Genomic DNA, 16866 nt, shown 5'->3' with positions numbered 1-16866 from the left:
GCCCGAAGGCTGTCCGCTGGTCTGGGCAGCACCTGTTGGGTGCTGGTCGTGCCCCTGATCCGAGCATTCGAGCCCTACTGCCCCTTGTTCACCTTCATGAACTACTCTATCATAAATATTACCAAGCTGCCAACTTGCAAAATCATTAACATTCTCAACATCAAACATCTCAACATGCAAAGATGAATCTCGAACTTCCTCCGAACTTTCAACATAAGGAAAAATATTTTCATGAAATTTCACATCTCTAGACACAAAATACTCCCTCGTCTCTAATTCAAACAATTGCCATCCCTTTTTGCCAAATGGATAACCAAGAAACACACACTTCCGACTTCTTGACGCAAATTTATCACCTTTACTTCGTTGGTTATGAGCATAACATAAACACCCAAAAACACGAAGTGAGTCATATGATGGTGGTTTGCCAAACAACATTTCATACGGGGTTCTATTTTGAAGGATTGGAGTAGGTGTTCGATTAATTAAATGACAAGCGGTCAACACACATTCCCCCCAAAATTTTATAGGCAAATTCCCTTGAAATCGCAATGCTCGAGCAACATTCAAAATATGTTGATGTTTTCTTTCCACTCTTCCATTTTGTTGGGGTGTACCAACACAAGAAGATTCAAACAACATCCCATTCTCAAAAAAATAATTTTGTAGGCAATTAAACTCCGTACCGTTATCACTCCGTACGACATTAATCACTTGATTAAATTGACGCTTAATCATGGCCACAAAATTATGAAACATTAACCCAATCTCAGTTTTATTTCTTAATAAATAAATCCACACTCCTCTTGAAAAATCATCAACAATTGTCAAAAATGACCGAGCTCCACAAGACGAAGGTGTCATGTAGGGCCCCCACACATCAATATGAACTAACTCAAACATACGACTAGCTTTACTATCACTAATAGGAAAACTAACTCTAGATTGTTTAGCCCGAGGGCATACATCACACACTTTATTATATTTTCTACTAGAACTACTCACAGGAGGAATCAACTTGAGAATGTTCTCCGACGGATGTCCCATACGTTGATGCCATAAGTCGACCACACAATCCACTGCTAGCACCTTCACTTGCGGAACACCACGGAAAAAATAAAGTCCATCTTGTCGTTCACCCACGCCAATCACCGTCCTCGTCAACTGGTCCTGGATAACACATATTTTGTTAGTAAATTGAACCAAGCAATTCAAATCATCACTAATTTGAGTTACAGAAATTAAATTGCAATTTAATTGAGGGACAAACAACACATTATGAAGCACCAAACCACCCTCCAATACCACCGAACCCAATTGATTCGAGTTTGCTGTTTGGCCATCCGGTAAACCAACCGGACAATTTTGAATGGTTTTAACATCTCTCATGATTGAAAGATCATTCGTCACATGATTTGAGGCTCCGGTATCAACAATCCACAATAAACTTGCATTACCTTCTAGCCGCGGTTTCGATTTAGAAAGCACATCAATAATTTGTTGTGCTTGCTCCAAGGATACCCCCACAAGCCCTTGTGTAGGATTAGCTTGCGAAGACGAGGAAGAAGACGTGCTACCCCCATTGTTTACGCCCCCTCCTTGAAGAGCATTAGCAGGGTGTGCTGTATTGGGTGGAGCACTTCCCCGTCCATCATTGTTTCCACGTCCTCCTCTACCTCCACGAGCACTTGAGCCACCTCTTCCACGACCCCTGCCTCCTTTACGATTTTCATCCCAACCCAGAGGAAAACCTATTATTTGGTAGCAACCCTCCTTGTCATGACCAACACGATTACAATGATCACAAAACAACTTTTCACCATCCTTCATACGAGTATCCACCTTGAATGCCATGACATTCTCTTTCGGTTTTCCATCTCGAACTCTCAATCGTTCGGTGTTAATAACCGTTTGATAAGCACTATTAACCATCGACAAGGGTGATTGGGCTAACAACTGAGCTCGAATAGCCTCATAGGGATCGTCAAGTCCCATCAAAAAATAGTGTAAATAATCTTCTTCTCGAATCTCTCCAACCTGCCCAGCAATATTACACTTGCAACCTCCACAAGAACATTTAGGCACACGACAATACTGCACCAACTCCTTCCAGATTTTGGATAGACGTCCAAAGTACTCCGTGACCGACTCGGAAGCCGTCTGTTGACATCGACCCAATGATTGCTTCAACTGACAGATTCGGGTACCACTAACCACACAATATCGCTGCTTTAAATGTATCCACAAGTCACTTGCAGTATCAAAATCATCAATTTGAGAACGCAAGCTGTCATCAAGGGTATTTGTAATCCATGAAACGAGCATAGAATTCACCGCAACCCAATGCTTCTTCTTCGACACATCACTCGGCTCCACAATCGAACCATCAATGAAACCAAACTTGAACTTTGCGATCATCGAACGTCGTATCGCTTTAGCCCATTCATCATAGTTTGGCCCCTTCAATTTCACCGGAGTAATCACTATTCCCGGGTGATCACTCGACCCAAGAGAGTACTCCAAGTCTACCTGCGGCGGAGGCGGTGGTGTGATTTCATCATCCTTGGCCATTATAACCCAAGGTGTTAAATTCCTCTGTTTTTGCGGAAGAGAAAAAAAATTGACCTAACCTAGGCTCTTGATACCATGACAAATAATATGAAAGGAATTCCGCTTAACCTCTTCATTAAACTTCACAGCATATATATAATACAACCCTAGAGCAATATTTCCTATTCCTATACAACACATCAATTAGGAAATATTATCATATCACTAAAGATATTATCACAATATATTATATGATAGAATTAGTTTCCTAATTCTATCTCAACAGCCTAGGGAATTATAAACAAATGTTTTTAAAGTTGAATAAATGCTGACTGTGACTTCCATTGAAGCAAGTCACGTGGACTACTGAAGAGGACATTAGACGGTAACGTTAGCGGCGTTCCATTACAGCTTTGTCTTCACCTCCTCCGACAACAAGCACCTCCACCTCCACCTCCACCATCACCTCCCTCTTTCGTCCCCACCGACACCATCATCTTCCTCTTTCGTCTACACTAGGGACAACCATGCACCATTATCGGTGGCAAACATAGGCGGCTTCGCCGCCAAAATCAAACGAAAAACCCAATAAGAAAGGGTAAAATTTATGGCATGGTCAACCCCAAAGGGTAAGGGTGACCGTCCTCCATTGAAGCTGTCGTTGAGCTTGAATTCCTCCATTGAAGCCGTCATCGAGTTCAAATTCCTCCTTTTAAACTCAATTTCCTCCATTGAAGCTTACTCCTACTGTTGGCCGTTCTTTTAATTGATCGACACCTCTAATTGGTCTAGCTCCCGCTTTCGACGATTTATCGCCGGAGGTGGGAACTAGATTCTGGGTACTTGGTCACGACAGAGGTGAATTGCAAAAGGGGGTGAATTGCAAAAGGGGGTAAGTTGAAAAGGGGGTAACGTTAGGTTCACTTCGTCAACTAATAGTTCCAAATTTACCCTTATGAGAAACGCTTCTTGTTTATCAAGAAGAGAAACTTGGAATTACCCATTGTTTTTCGTTGGTTCTTCTCGTCCAAAAAAAAAAAAAAAAAACTCGCAGCACAAATGTTGGCTAAGCAATCCCACTCAGATCCTCCAATAAAGCGACATGAAGATTTTTCGGGATCGCCTCAAACATAACCAAGTCTGATCTGTTGACGCTATTGCTCCATAATAAATTAATATATTATTCCTATTAAGTTAGGAATATAGAAAAAATCACACATTAACCACGCTCATTAGCTATTGACTTTATACATATGAGTTATTTACAATCTTACAATCTTTCTTGTAATCAATCCAAACTTAGAGCATCTCCAATGGTATACAAAAAGGACTTGCTTGCAAATTAAATTAAATTGTAAGCATGTAGCTTACCATTGGAGTGACAATAATGATGTAGCTAGATCAAGCAACGTTGCTTAAACAAGCTACACTGCTTGATTTTCTATAGAAAACTTCATCCTCTTATATTATGACATGTGTATGATAGAAATTATTTTTTTTTATTTTTTTATTTTTCCAAGTTACAATATTCTATTGCTAACCATTGGAGCACTTTGTAGCTTAAAAAAAATTAGATTGAAATTTTGATGTATCAAGGTAAGCTACAAGCCTTTGTAGCTTACCATTGGAGATGCTCTTAGTAGCTAGTACTTCACTAATTATATTTTATTATTAATAACAAAATTATTATCTTTTTAAGTAAAATCAATAATTGTAGCAAGAATTTTTTTAATATTTTTTTTCCAACTTTAATTCTAATGGGCCACTTTATCGAGAATTTTCATCATATTAAGACAAAAACTTCCATCAACTTTGATGATCCACTCGGTCGGATAACTACTACTCCGTTCGCTCTAACAAATTCACCAATAAAAAAAGGCACAAAATCACTAATTCCTATTTCACGTGAACTTATAATAACTTGTACAGTATAAATTATGAACTAAAACTAATTTAAACATCATTGAACTTCAACAATTTTCACAAAAAATTTAACAATGAAAGACAACAAGAAGCTCAACATAGTTATGTTTCCATGGCTAGCATTTGGTCACATTATACCTTTCCTAGACCTTTCTAAACACTTTGCTAACAAGGGTCACCACATTTTCTTTGTTTCAACCCCTCGAAACCTCGAACGCCTTCCGAAAATCCCTCAAAGGTTAGCCCCTTTGATCACTCTAGTCCCTCTTCCTTTGCCTCGAGTTGAAAACCTACCACATGGTGCGGAGGCTACTTCCGACGTTGGCTTTGAAATCGGAACTGATCTCCTTAAGAAGGCCTACGACGGTCTACAACAACCCATGACCGAGTTTTTATTACAATCTTCGTGTTCGTTGGATTGGATCATCTACGACTTCTGTTGTTACTGGATACCTCCGATTGCTGATAAACTCGGTATTTGTAAGGTGTACTTCAACATAACATCAGCAAGGACACTTACAGCTTTTCCTACAAAGTTGATGGAAGCCGGTTCGGGTACTTGGACCGACCCCTGTTGTCCTCCCCCTTGGATTCCATTTCCTAACAGCTCTGTCTATTTTCTTCCACATGAGTCGAGAAACATCACACGTACTGCAAGAACCATAACATCTTCTGGTGTTTCTGATGTCTTTCGAGTTAAGTGTTGTGTTGAAGGCTGCGATTTGATTGTAGTGCGCAGCTGCAGAGAGCTGGAGGCTGAATATCTTCAGCTTGCTGAAGTTCTTAATGAGAAAACTGTGCTCCCCTCGGGGCTGCTACCGTCTTCTTTGGAAGATTCTGGTTTAGGAGATGACAGTGATACATGGAAGTTGATCAATAGCTGGTTGAACAAACAGAGAAAAGGATCAGTTGTGTATGTAGCCTTTGGGAGTGAGTTTGAGCCGAATCAAGACCAACTGATAGAGCTAGCCCTCGGGTTAGAGCAGTCCGGACTGCCATTCTTTTGGGCGTTTAGGAGATCAGAAGTGTCAATACTGAAGCTGCCTGAGGGGTTTCAGGAACGAACACGAGGCCAAGGGATGGTTTGGACTAGTTGGGCACCTCAAGTTAGGATACTCAATCACGAGTCTGTAGGAGGGTTCTTAACACATTGTGGGTGGAGCTCGATCATAGAAGCACTTCAATTCGGAAAGCCACTAATAATGCTACCATTAGCTATTGATCATGGGTTGATTGCAAGATTCATGAGCCTGGATAAAAAGGTTGGGATTGAGATACCGAGAAATACAGAGGACGGATCATTAACTAAAAGCTCAGTCGCTGAATCACTCACAATGGTGCTTCAAGATGAAACTGGTAAGATGTTTAAAGATGAAGCAGAGAAATTGAGTATCATTTTCACTAACAAAACTGTGAACGGACAGTATGTTGATGAACTTTGTGAGTATCTTTGCAACCACAAACCTACAATAAGGCAACAAAGTGATAATCTGGTTGAAAAATGATCAAATTTTGTGTATAATTTGCTATTGCCTGGTTCAATGGCAGCAATAAAACTACCTAAATTGTATTCTAGTAATACAAATGGTGGGGTAAAAAAAGAGTTCAACTTTGGTTAATATATTTAAGGGTTCTTAATGACTTGTTTGTTTATTTTACAGTGTATTCTGAAGTTCTTGTAATGCCTGTAAACTTTCCCAAACATATCTTATATCAGTATGTATGCAGTATCCATATGAAAGGAATATATCATCTGATATGTTAAGATTGTCTCAGACGATGTCAGCATACAGTACATGTCAAACATATACGGAATATACGGAGTATAATATATTATCTATATGACGTGTCCGTGCAACCTACATAACCATCTTAATATGTAATTTTTTTAATCAAGGAAGATACATGATGCTGTCTTTTATTACAAAGATAGATCAAAAGTGGCATATAATACTACCTCCGTTACATATTATTTGCAACGATTAGACATTTTACTTCTTTACTTTATGTCAAATCGTTGCCAATAATATGTAACGGAGATAGTATAACCATCTAGATATTGAATATACCGAATATACATGATGAGTTAATGTTTGGTTCCATTTCTTTACTGCTACGATGTTTTATGACAGCAAAAAGTCAATATGAAGTTGACAAGGATTCTGGATGCAAATACCCAACAGAAAATGAGACAAGACAGCATCATAGAAATCAACTCTTTTAGAAAAAGACTGGCTAAATAATCCCATATTTCATGCGACCGACTATATACTACTTGTATAATCATGCTCAAATGAAAACTGATATTGGTAGACCACTTTCTTACAACTTATAAGATTCCAGAAATAGAAAACACAATCAACAAATTAAGTATGGATACAATCAATTGAAAATTCAAACATTCGATACATACCCCCTACGCGTCAAAGCCAGCTCAAAGAACAAAAATAAAAATATATATCATATCTACATATTCCTGTAAATAAGTGCTTTACAAAACCCTTACTTATAATCTTCAAACCTCAGTTTTTCATAAGCATTGTAACAAGTTCAAAACAGAGAGAAGGGGGTTGAAAAGAAAATTTATTCAACCAAACATTAATACGTTCATTTAGTGTATTGTATTATTTTGTTAAATGGGTCATGCAGATACTGCGAATGGGAAACCAAGTTCAGGGTTCCTGCGAGGGCGACAACAGACGCTGAAGACTGTCAATAACATAAAGATCACCGTCTTATGTGGGCTCATAACCATCCTAGTGCTTAGAGGCACTATTGGAGTTGGTGATCTCATTGGTTCCTCATCCGAAGCCAAAAAAGACCGAGCCCTCATTGAGGAGACTAACAGGATACTTGCTGAAATCCGTTCTGGGAAGGACTCGTCTGACCCTGATGGTCAAGACGAGCCACCCTTCAACCCCAATGTGACCTACACATTGGGGCCGAAGATTGACACTTGGGATGTCCAGCGTAGGAATTGGCTTAAGCAAAACCCGGATTTTCCAAGTGTTGTAGGTGGGAAAGGCCGGATTTTGCTTGTGACAGGTTCACCTCCTAATCCATGTGATAACTCAATTGGGGATCACTACTTGTTAAAGGGGGTGAAGAATAAGATTGATTATTGTAGGTTGCATGGGATTGAGATTATGTATAACATGGCTCATTTAGACAGGGAGATGGCAGGGTACTGGGCGAAATTGCCGTTAATTAGGAAGCTGATGCTTTCTCACCCTGAGGTGGAGTGGATTTGGTGGTTGGATAGTGATGCACTTTTCACTGATATGGTGTTTGAGGTTCCATTAGAAAAGTACAAAGATCATAACCTTGTGATCCATGGGTACCCTGATTTGCTATTCGAGCAGAAATCATGGATTGCACTCAACACCGGAAGCTTTCTCCTACGAAATTGTCAGTGGTCTTTGGATTTGCTTGATGTTTGGGCACCTATGGGTCCTAAGGGCGTGGTGAGGGATGATGCCGGGAAGCTCCTAACAGCAAATTTGAAGGGAAGACCAGCTTTTGAGGCAGATGATCAATCCGCATTGATATACTTGTTGATTTCCCAACAAGAGAAGTGGATGCCTAAGGTGTTTGTTGAGAATTCTTACTACTTGCATGGATTTTGGTTGGGTTTGGTGGACAAATATGAAGAAATGGCTGAGAAGCACCATCCTGGTTTAGGGGATGAGAGATGGCCATTTGTGACTCATTTTGTCGGGTGCAAGCCTTGTGGTAGTTACGGGGATTATCCAGCTGAGAAATGCTTGAAGAGTATGGAGAGAGCATTCAACTTCGCCGACAATCAAGTTCTTAAGCTCTATGGGTTCAGGCATAGGGGCTTATTGAGTCCTAACCTCAAGAGACTCAGAAACGAAACAGACAAACCTCTCAAGGTTGTGGATGAACATGATATCCGAAGACATATCGTCATTGGTTCATGAAAGAGTTAATCACCACTTTTGGCTAATCAAACACCAAATTTTGGCTGATTAACGTTGTTTCAATGGTATTTTCAACTTGTAAGGTTTAGTTAAACAGGAAATTTTTGGTCTAGTTACATAATTGTCCATAGTTTTATACGGAGTACTAATGTTTCATGTATACTTTACAATCAATATACGTCAATGACGAATTCGAAATTTATGTTGTGGATCTTGTTTAAATCTCAAAATGTTGCTAAAGAAGCACTCTTTTTCATGTCTAGAAACAATGGCCCACAACAGCATTCACAATGTAAAAATAATTTGTCAACTACTGGACTCAAATACGTGCAATTTCGTGCATATAAAAAATTAAAAATGCCAATTCAAACATGGTTGTTTGATGTAAATTCTATAATAAACAAAGTGTGTGGATAAACAGTGACATTCCTATACAAGCACGATAGCCAGCTTCAACTACCCGGCAAATTGCATCAATTTAGTCATTAATAATCACAATTTAGCTAAACTGTCAACTTCTGTAATGAAACTTGTGTAATGCAAGTAGGGAAAATCTCCTGAGAAGATTAATCTGAGTCAGCTGTAATGTTGTTGTATGCAACTTTCCGAACCTACGCAACAAAGGAAGGTTGTCTCGGATAATGGGCATCGGTCAAGGTAATAAAGGACAGTGATCTACTAACAAGTTCAAATCAGATTCCATTGCAAAGCAGGTAGCACTCGTTTCGCAACTACCAAGTATAAGGCCCCCGATTTCTCTTCTTGGATGTTAGGCAACTAATATCAGTAATGTGGTCGGTTAAATGATGTCAAAGAACTGCCAGATAATAGCCAAAAGCGGTAGCTCCATTAAAACTACAAGAAGTCTCTGACTCCAAAAATCATCAACATACAAATAATTGAGCTAAGATTGAAGTATCAATGAAGAAACTACTAGAGATCACTATGATAAATAATAATGGTATTACCATTTACAAGCATAGGCACACTAACAACTTTAAACAAAACTTATATACATATTAGCCTAATAATGTATTAGGCCAATTTGTAGTTTATGCATAAGATATACAATAAATATGAATACATATAACACAGTTGCACACCTGATTCGTGGTTTCAAGGAGCCAGCCACATTCCTAAACATAGCCGTGGGTATATTCTCAATCAGCTAGATTTTATAACAGGAATTTTGTACCGTGCTAGCAATACCTTATTCATAAGAGCAATCTGGTCCAAGAGCTGAATAATCTTCTGCATAAGAGATGCATAACACTTTTAGTACAGTTATAAATCAATAAAACTAAATGACTGATATTTGTATCAAACGAGTAAGCTATTCCACATAAAGAGATATGGCGATAGGAATACTGTAAACATAGATTAAAAACACACAGGCATGATAGCACAAACAAGGCAATAAACATAATACCAAAAGATTCAACGGTAGCAGTAGAAATTGGAAAAATGGGTGCATAAGGGTCATAATATAAAAAATTACAAGATGTTATCTCTTATTTTCTTAATCAATTGAGTTGTGCAACAAAATCAAATTTCAGGTTCAAGGCATACCACGATGCACAAAAAATATTAATTGACCGGTTTAACAAGTTTGTGCCTTCCCTCCGAATTCCACACAAAAAGTTACTCAGTACAAAAACATCCATAATAACACTAGGAGGGCAATAATTTCATCATAAACCAACAGAAACGTAGAAAAGAAGGGTAAAACCCACTGTAAAGAGTTGTAGATACCAAAGACGACATTTGCCCTGGATAACTCAAGTCTAAAAGTAAAAGACCATGCTTTTTGCAATGAATCATTGGAACAAGTTAAGGTTCATATCGAATAATTTACCTCAAACAAATACAGCAGTTTCTAGATCTATTCTTTTGTTCCCCACACCCAACCACTGAATATATAGACGTTGCCAAAAACAATCGACTTTATTAATTCCACATTAGTTACAAACAAGAACAAGAAGCTAGAATAATAAATTTTCTTTCAAGCTGAATTTACCAGTTATCACATATCAGATATATCATATACACCCTTTTGCCTCTAAATACCTGTTTCCAGGTCTTTCCTTACTCACACCCACCCCCTAAATTTATAAACATTGCCAAACAGTGGACCTTGTTATTTTTACAAGAAATCTAGAATGAAATAATAGTTACAAGCTTAATTTATCAGTTTCACGTATCAGAGATTCAGTATATACACCTTTTTAGACTATTTCAGTTTCACGTATCAGAAATTCAGTATATACACCTTTTTAAAGTTCTAGCGCGCGCGCGTGCGCACACACACACAAACACACACACACGCACGCACACGCGCGCGCACACACACACACAAACACAAAGTTTTACAAGCAACAAGGGGAACACATGTTGTCACTTTGCTTACACATAGTGACCTGCACTGAAAATTCATCCTAAACCATTTGAGATGATTGCATTTTGCCTTAAAGATTAAATTCTAGGCATAATCAGCCAAATCCACTTTACTTCATCCATGACAGAACCTTGTCAAGCTTTTTAAAAAGTTGTTCAAAAATTCTGGAGTAAGCGGCCACTAGAGTCATCGAAACCACAGGACGGAACAATTAACGCCATTAAATGGCTACATAATTTATTTTCAGCCTTTTAAAGAATGGAACAATCCATTGCTGCCTCTAACATCAAAAGCAATAAAGTAATAAACAGCCACCCTGTTTCATACATAGGCTGACTGCGATCAACATAAATGTCTCGTGATAACAAGTCCATTGTAGCAAACTAACATTGGTTGTTACCTAAAATAATAGTGTGACTCAATAAACAATCACAACTAAGTCAGATTTCATTAATTCAGAAGTTAACCTTGTCAGTTGGAGTACTTTAAAAGTGGGTAGATGAATTTGTATAGAGCTAATTCTGGAGCTAGGTTTATTTATTTCACCTATGTTAAAAGTGCGACTACATGTCCATTGCCTCCAAAAACAAAGACTAGTCTGGAATCTTCTGAGTATTTCACCTATGTTGTGAAGCATTGCATGGAAACTTGTATAAAGTCAAACTACCTTTCACTTCAGATTCTATAGCGGAAGTTATGCAAAATATCATGCTTCAAACCCACACTATCCATAAATCTTGCCAGCATAACCAAGTAGAAGGGGCCTATTGTTATATATCTGCAAATTGGTAAGCAGCTTTGTATAAAATAATAAGGCATTATAACTGAAGCTGATCAGCAATTTATTCTCACCCATTTTACACTGGCATACCTTAACTCCTAATTTTCCCCCTGCGTTCATAACATCAGCCAACCTAAGTGGAAATATTCACCTTACTTCCCCTAACCTAAGCTTAACATCAACGGGGGCTCCCTCCATAACTTCTTCGAATTTTATAGAACCCGCATAACTTTTTAAGACTAAAGCTTTGTCATATTCACCTTACTTCCCCTACCCTAAGCTTAACATCCTTAATTAACTTTTCCTATCTAAATTTATGGCCTTCTTGTTTTTAATTTGAATTAACTTTTTATTCTTAATTTGAATCAACTTCTTATGCCCTTCTTAGACTTAGTTTGGTTGTAAATGAAACTTAAGTAGCCTTTATCTGAACTTGTAAGCCTTTATCCTTCTTCCCCTTAAAAGGTAAGTTTCAGGAAAAGTACACTCAAATGGAGGCCAATATGTCCAAATACTTATGAAGTTCATTTAACAGCTAAAACTTGAGTTCATGTAATTCAGTCAATGAATTCGAATGAGTTCTGATTAGGCACATTCAAGTAAAAATGAAAGAAGTCCAACAAGTCGAACTCTACACTAGTATGTCCTTGGGTAATTCAAAATGCCAACACAAAACACTCCGAACCCTTATGTTTTCCCCCTCTTTTTGTTTGAGAAAATACGATTAAAGAATGTTTACGAGTTCGACTCCATAGTATCATGATGTTGTATCCACAACTCCACAAGTTCAATTGACTCACAACAAGTAGAGTAAGAATAGTACATTGTCAAAAGTTCAATCATTTTTTCCAGAATTCCATCATACACACTTCCAGAAAAGCAGAGAAATTCCAAAAAAAAAAAAAAAAAAAAAAAAAAGCAGCACCCAATGTCATAAAAACACATAGCATAATTGCTCCACAATTCACACAAAATTGACACAGGCATTTCAACAAACACATAACAAGCATTCCAAAATCAAACAAATCAATGAAAAACCAAAACACCCACCTCATCTTTTTCCTTAATCAAAACCTTCAAATGCTCAACACTCTCCTTCCCACCATCCCTTCTCAACCGCTGCCGCCGTCGCCGAACCCAAAACCACAAAAAACCCAAAACCCAGACCGCAGAAGCCGCCGGAAAAACCAAGGAAAAAAACCCACGAGAGCAAACAATCGCAAGACAAGCCCTTAGCTTAGAATTCCAAAGATGAAGAACAAAATCAACCCATTTATTAATCAACAAAGAATACCTGGGTTTTGGCGGGGGAGGAGGAGGAGAAGAAGGGGAGGGAGAATCAGAGTCTGAAGTAAAAGTAGAAAGTGTTAGCGGCGCGTGCGGCGGAGGAGGCGGCGGTGGTGGTGGTGGTGGTGGGATAGGAAGGCCTTCGTGATTGATCGGCGGGAAGACGGAGAGATGGTGGTGGTAATGGTGGTTGTTGCGGTGGTGGTGGCGGTGATGGTTGTGGGTGGAAGGGAGGGAGTCCCAGTCGTTGAATTTGAATCGGTTTGTGGCTTCGTCTTCTGGGTCATCCATGTTTGTATAATTTGTGTTTTTTCTCTCTCTTGTGTAATCACTTTACAAGTGATAGTCAAACCACACAAATGTGTCATGATCCTAAATTGAAGTAGGAGGTTAGGGGTGGAGAGGTAAAGATTGATGGAGAAATATTCGATGTCCGGTTTGGTATGTGGTAATAAATTGTTGTAAGGTAATTTTGGTAATTGAGAAATGTTTCAAGTGTTAAGGGGTGACGAATATTAAAATCAACCTTAACAATAGCATTAAGCATTAAACATTAAACATTTTAGTCCACTCTCATAGATGGGCATAAATTTTGAAAGGTAAGGAAACTAGTCTTGTTAGATCATGATTTCTCACGAGTCAACTCAACCTAAGCCTTTGAGATTAATGAGGGAAGTTCCTCTTCACAAAGTAGTACTACCTCCGTTACAGGTTATGTGCAACGATTAGACATTTTCCCTCTATGCTTTATGTCAAATCGTTGTACATTACTTGTAACGGAGGTAGTATTTAAAGTTGGTACCTTACAATGACAGGAGAAAGCTAATTTAGTCCAAGCTAATCAAACTTGGCTCTACCAAAGATCTACTCTCTCTGTTTTTTTTATATGCATCAATTTGACCGGCACATTTGCCAAAACGCTACTTTGACCATAAATATCTTTAATCGTGTATTAGTAAAAATTGTAACAAAATTATATTATGAAACTAGACATTATGACGAATCTAATGATTTATAATATAATAACATTTATTCATTTTTTAGAGGTGAAAAAATTAAGTCAACCATGGTATGTGAATAGTGCAATTATCAAAGTGATGCATATAAAAAAAAACGGAGGGAGTATTAAGTAAGTTGTATAGTAGTTGACTTCAAACTCGACCATGTCTCTAAGAGGTTGAGTTGAGCTCAACATGAATAAGCTTGGCTCGAAAACTCAATAACTAACATATTCGAATACACAAGTTAAATAAACACAATTAATGTACTATAAATCTGATAAAATACTTGTAAGGATATTAGCTAAAGTTCGTTAAATGACTTAAAATATATTTCACATGTGGTAATTTCTTGATTTAAGTTCATAATTTGTGGAGGTATTGAAAAATTCAATGTACTATGTACAAAATTATCTTTGATTAAGGCAATGGCAATTGTGTGAAATGTCTACTACATATTTGTTGATAATAATGAATTTCTCTTTAGCCCATAAAGAAAAATAAAGCGGATAATCTTCATTGCATAGTAAGTATAATAATAGAAGCATATCCCAATATGTAAATTATAATGCTCCGTAGCATTTACAAAGTACGAGTATAAGACAAATTATCCTCAACATAATAAGTACTTCTCATTGACTGAAATGAGCTGAGCTGAACTGAACTTATTAAAGCTGAACTAAACTGAATTGAACTGAACTAAAATGTATACTTTATAAGAGAAAGAAATTAAGAGCTAAACTGAACTGAACTTATTAGAGGTGAACTGAACTGAACTAAAAATAATCGTATCACAACAGGCCCTAAGGAGTACTAGCAATCAACTTCTTCATTGGAGCATAAAGTGTATAATTAATTAATTTACAAAGACAAGAAGTCATTTACTGACTTACTGTACATTCGTAACAAAACATAAATGTAGTATACCAAAGAATAAATTACAACTAGCACTATGAAACCATAAAGTATGACATAATGTCATCTGACCAAAAAAACATTCCTCTGCATCAACCATACCTTACAATAACTTACAAGTACAATGAATCTTTGAAAATAATTCCTATAAATCAAATCCTGTTGCTACTAACTCTTTGATGAATCAATAACTTTGTGCCTTCGAATATCAAGTTCATCCACAAACTTAAGAGGTTTATCACTTTCATTTCTAAATCTCTTAACATTAGGATTCAACAAACTCCCATGCCTTAACCCATATAGCTTAAGAACTTGATCATCGGCGAAATTAAATGCTCTCTCCATACTCTTGAAACATTTCTCAAACGGGTAATCACGAAAACTATTACAAGGCTTACAACCCACAAAATGTGTCACAAAAGGCCACCTTTCATCCCCTAATCCAGGATGATATTTTTCCTCCAATTCTTCATATGTGTCTACTAAACCCAACCAAAAACCATGCAAATAGTAAGAGTTTTCAATGTACACTTTCTCCATCCATTTCTCCTTTTGGCTAATTAACAAGTATATCAATGCGGATTGATCATCTGCCTCGAAAACAGGCCTTCCCTTTAAATTCGCGGCTAGGAGCTTCCCGGCCTCATCCCTTATTGTACCCTTAGGACCCATAGGTGCCCAAGCATCTAACAAGTCTAATGACCATTGACAATTTCTTAGGAGAAAACTTCCGGTGTTAAGCGAAATCCATGATTTCTCCTCTAACAAACCCGGGTACCCGTGAATTACAAGGTTATGATCTTTGTATTTTTCTAATGGAATTTCAAATACCATATCAGTGAAAAGTGCATCACTATCTAACCACCAAAACCACTCAACTTCTGGATGAGAAAGTATCAACTTTCTAATTAAGGGTAATTTTGACCAAAATCCTGTCATTTCCTCATCTAGGTAAACCATATTGTACACAATCTCAATACCATGTAACCTACAATAGTCAATTTTGTTCTTGATCCCCTTTACCAAATAATGATCCCCAAATGGTGTTTCACAAGGGTCAGGGGATGAACCCGTCACTAGCAAAACCCGGTCTTTCCCATTAACAATGTTGGGAAAGTCCGGGTTTTGCTCAATCCATTTTTGGCGCTGGGAATCCCAATTGGTTATCTTTGGCCCCAATATATATGGAATATTGGGGTCAATAGATGGTTTGTCTAGACTATCAGGGTCAGATGTATATGTCACATTGGGGTTGATGGGTGGTTTTTCTAGATAATTAGAGTCGGATATGTAAGTCACATTAGAGTCAAAGAGTGGTTTATCTAGATTAGTGAAGTTGGATGTATAGGTCACATTGGGGTCGATGAGTGGGTTGTCTAGACTATTGGCGGGGTCAAGTGTGTAGGTCACATTGGGGTTAATAGGTGGCTTAATCAGAGTGTTAGGGTCGGATATATTCTTGTTCGAATGAAGTTCAACAAGTACCTGATTCGTCTCGTTATTGAAGGCTTGATTTCCAATTTCAGTTGAAGATCGATCGAGGCTTCCAATTCCAATAGTGCCCCTGAGCACAATGATGACAACAAAACTACATAATATGATGATCTTTATGCTATTAGAAGTGGTCACGTAACCCATTTAACGATTGAAATAGCTAGTGAATCAAATAGATGAACGACTGTATAATTGAACGGAAACTATGAAAGATTGTTTATTTAATTTGAAGTTTGAGAAGAAAGTGAGATGAAAGTGGAGTGGGTGCCTAGTTTATGCGTGCTCATTAATATAAAACAAAAATCGTACAATTATTCAATAAAATAGTTATTAACAAAGACTATTAAATGAAGTAAACAAGAAATATCCTAACATTTTTTTTGAAAAGAAATCCTAACATAAGATTCGTGTTCAATTAAATAAGCAAAAGGCCGAAAAAGATCTTGAGCATATTAAAATTTGGGAGGCAGAAGTACCACATGCAAAAACATGGGGGTGAACATTTCATCTAGGTAAGCTGAAAAAGTCAAGGTCTAGTACTTACTTTTGAATAATCAATAATGTTCTTCATCTAGGGTACAA

The 16866-nt window shown here is 37.6% G+C and overlaps 1 long non-coding RNA gene and 3 pseudogenes across 2 annotated transcripts; 2 read left to right on the top strand and 2 right to left on the bottom strand.

The window, feature by feature from the left end:
• Nucleotides 1–4547: 4547 nt before the first annotated feature.
• Nucleotides 4548–5978, top strand: LOC145597096 (putative UDP-rhamnose:rhamnosyltransferase 1 pseudogene; annotated as a pseudogene).
• Nucleotides 5979–7109: 1131 nt separating this feature from the next.
• LOC145598478 (putative xyloglucan 6-xylosyltransferase 5 pseudogene) lies at nt 7110–8414 on the top strand (annotated as a pseudogene).
• Nucleotides 8415–8906: 492 nt separating this feature from the next.
• LOC145597801 (uncharacterized) lies at nt 8907–13196 on the bottom strand. Of its 2 annotated transcripts, XR_014103427.1 has the most exons (3): nt 12641–13196; nt 9518–9665; nt 8907–9231 (listed from the first exon to the last, which is right to left on the bottom strand). It is a non-coding gene; the product is annotated as an uncharacterized LOC145597801 (long non-coding RNA). The 2 variants fall into 2 exon arrangements; XR_014103426.1 differs by lacking the exon at nt 8907–9231 and having other exon boundaries at nt 9331–9665.
• A 1745-nt stretch (nt 13197–14941) lies between these two features.
• Nucleotides 14942–16428, bottom strand: LOC145597095 (putative xyloglucan 6-xylosyltransferase 5 pseudogene; annotated as a pseudogene).
• Nucleotides 16429–16866: the final 438 nt, after the last annotated feature.

Source organism: Chenopodium album, chromosome 20, assembly GCF_948465745.1.
Source record: "Chenopodium album chromosome 20, dcCheAlbu1.1, whole genome shotgun sequence".
NCBI lineage: Eukaryota > Viridiplantae > Streptophyta > Magnoliopsida > Caryophyllales > Amaranthaceae > Chenopodium > Chenopodium album.
This window is presented reverse-complemented; position numbering and strand designations above follow the sequence as displayed.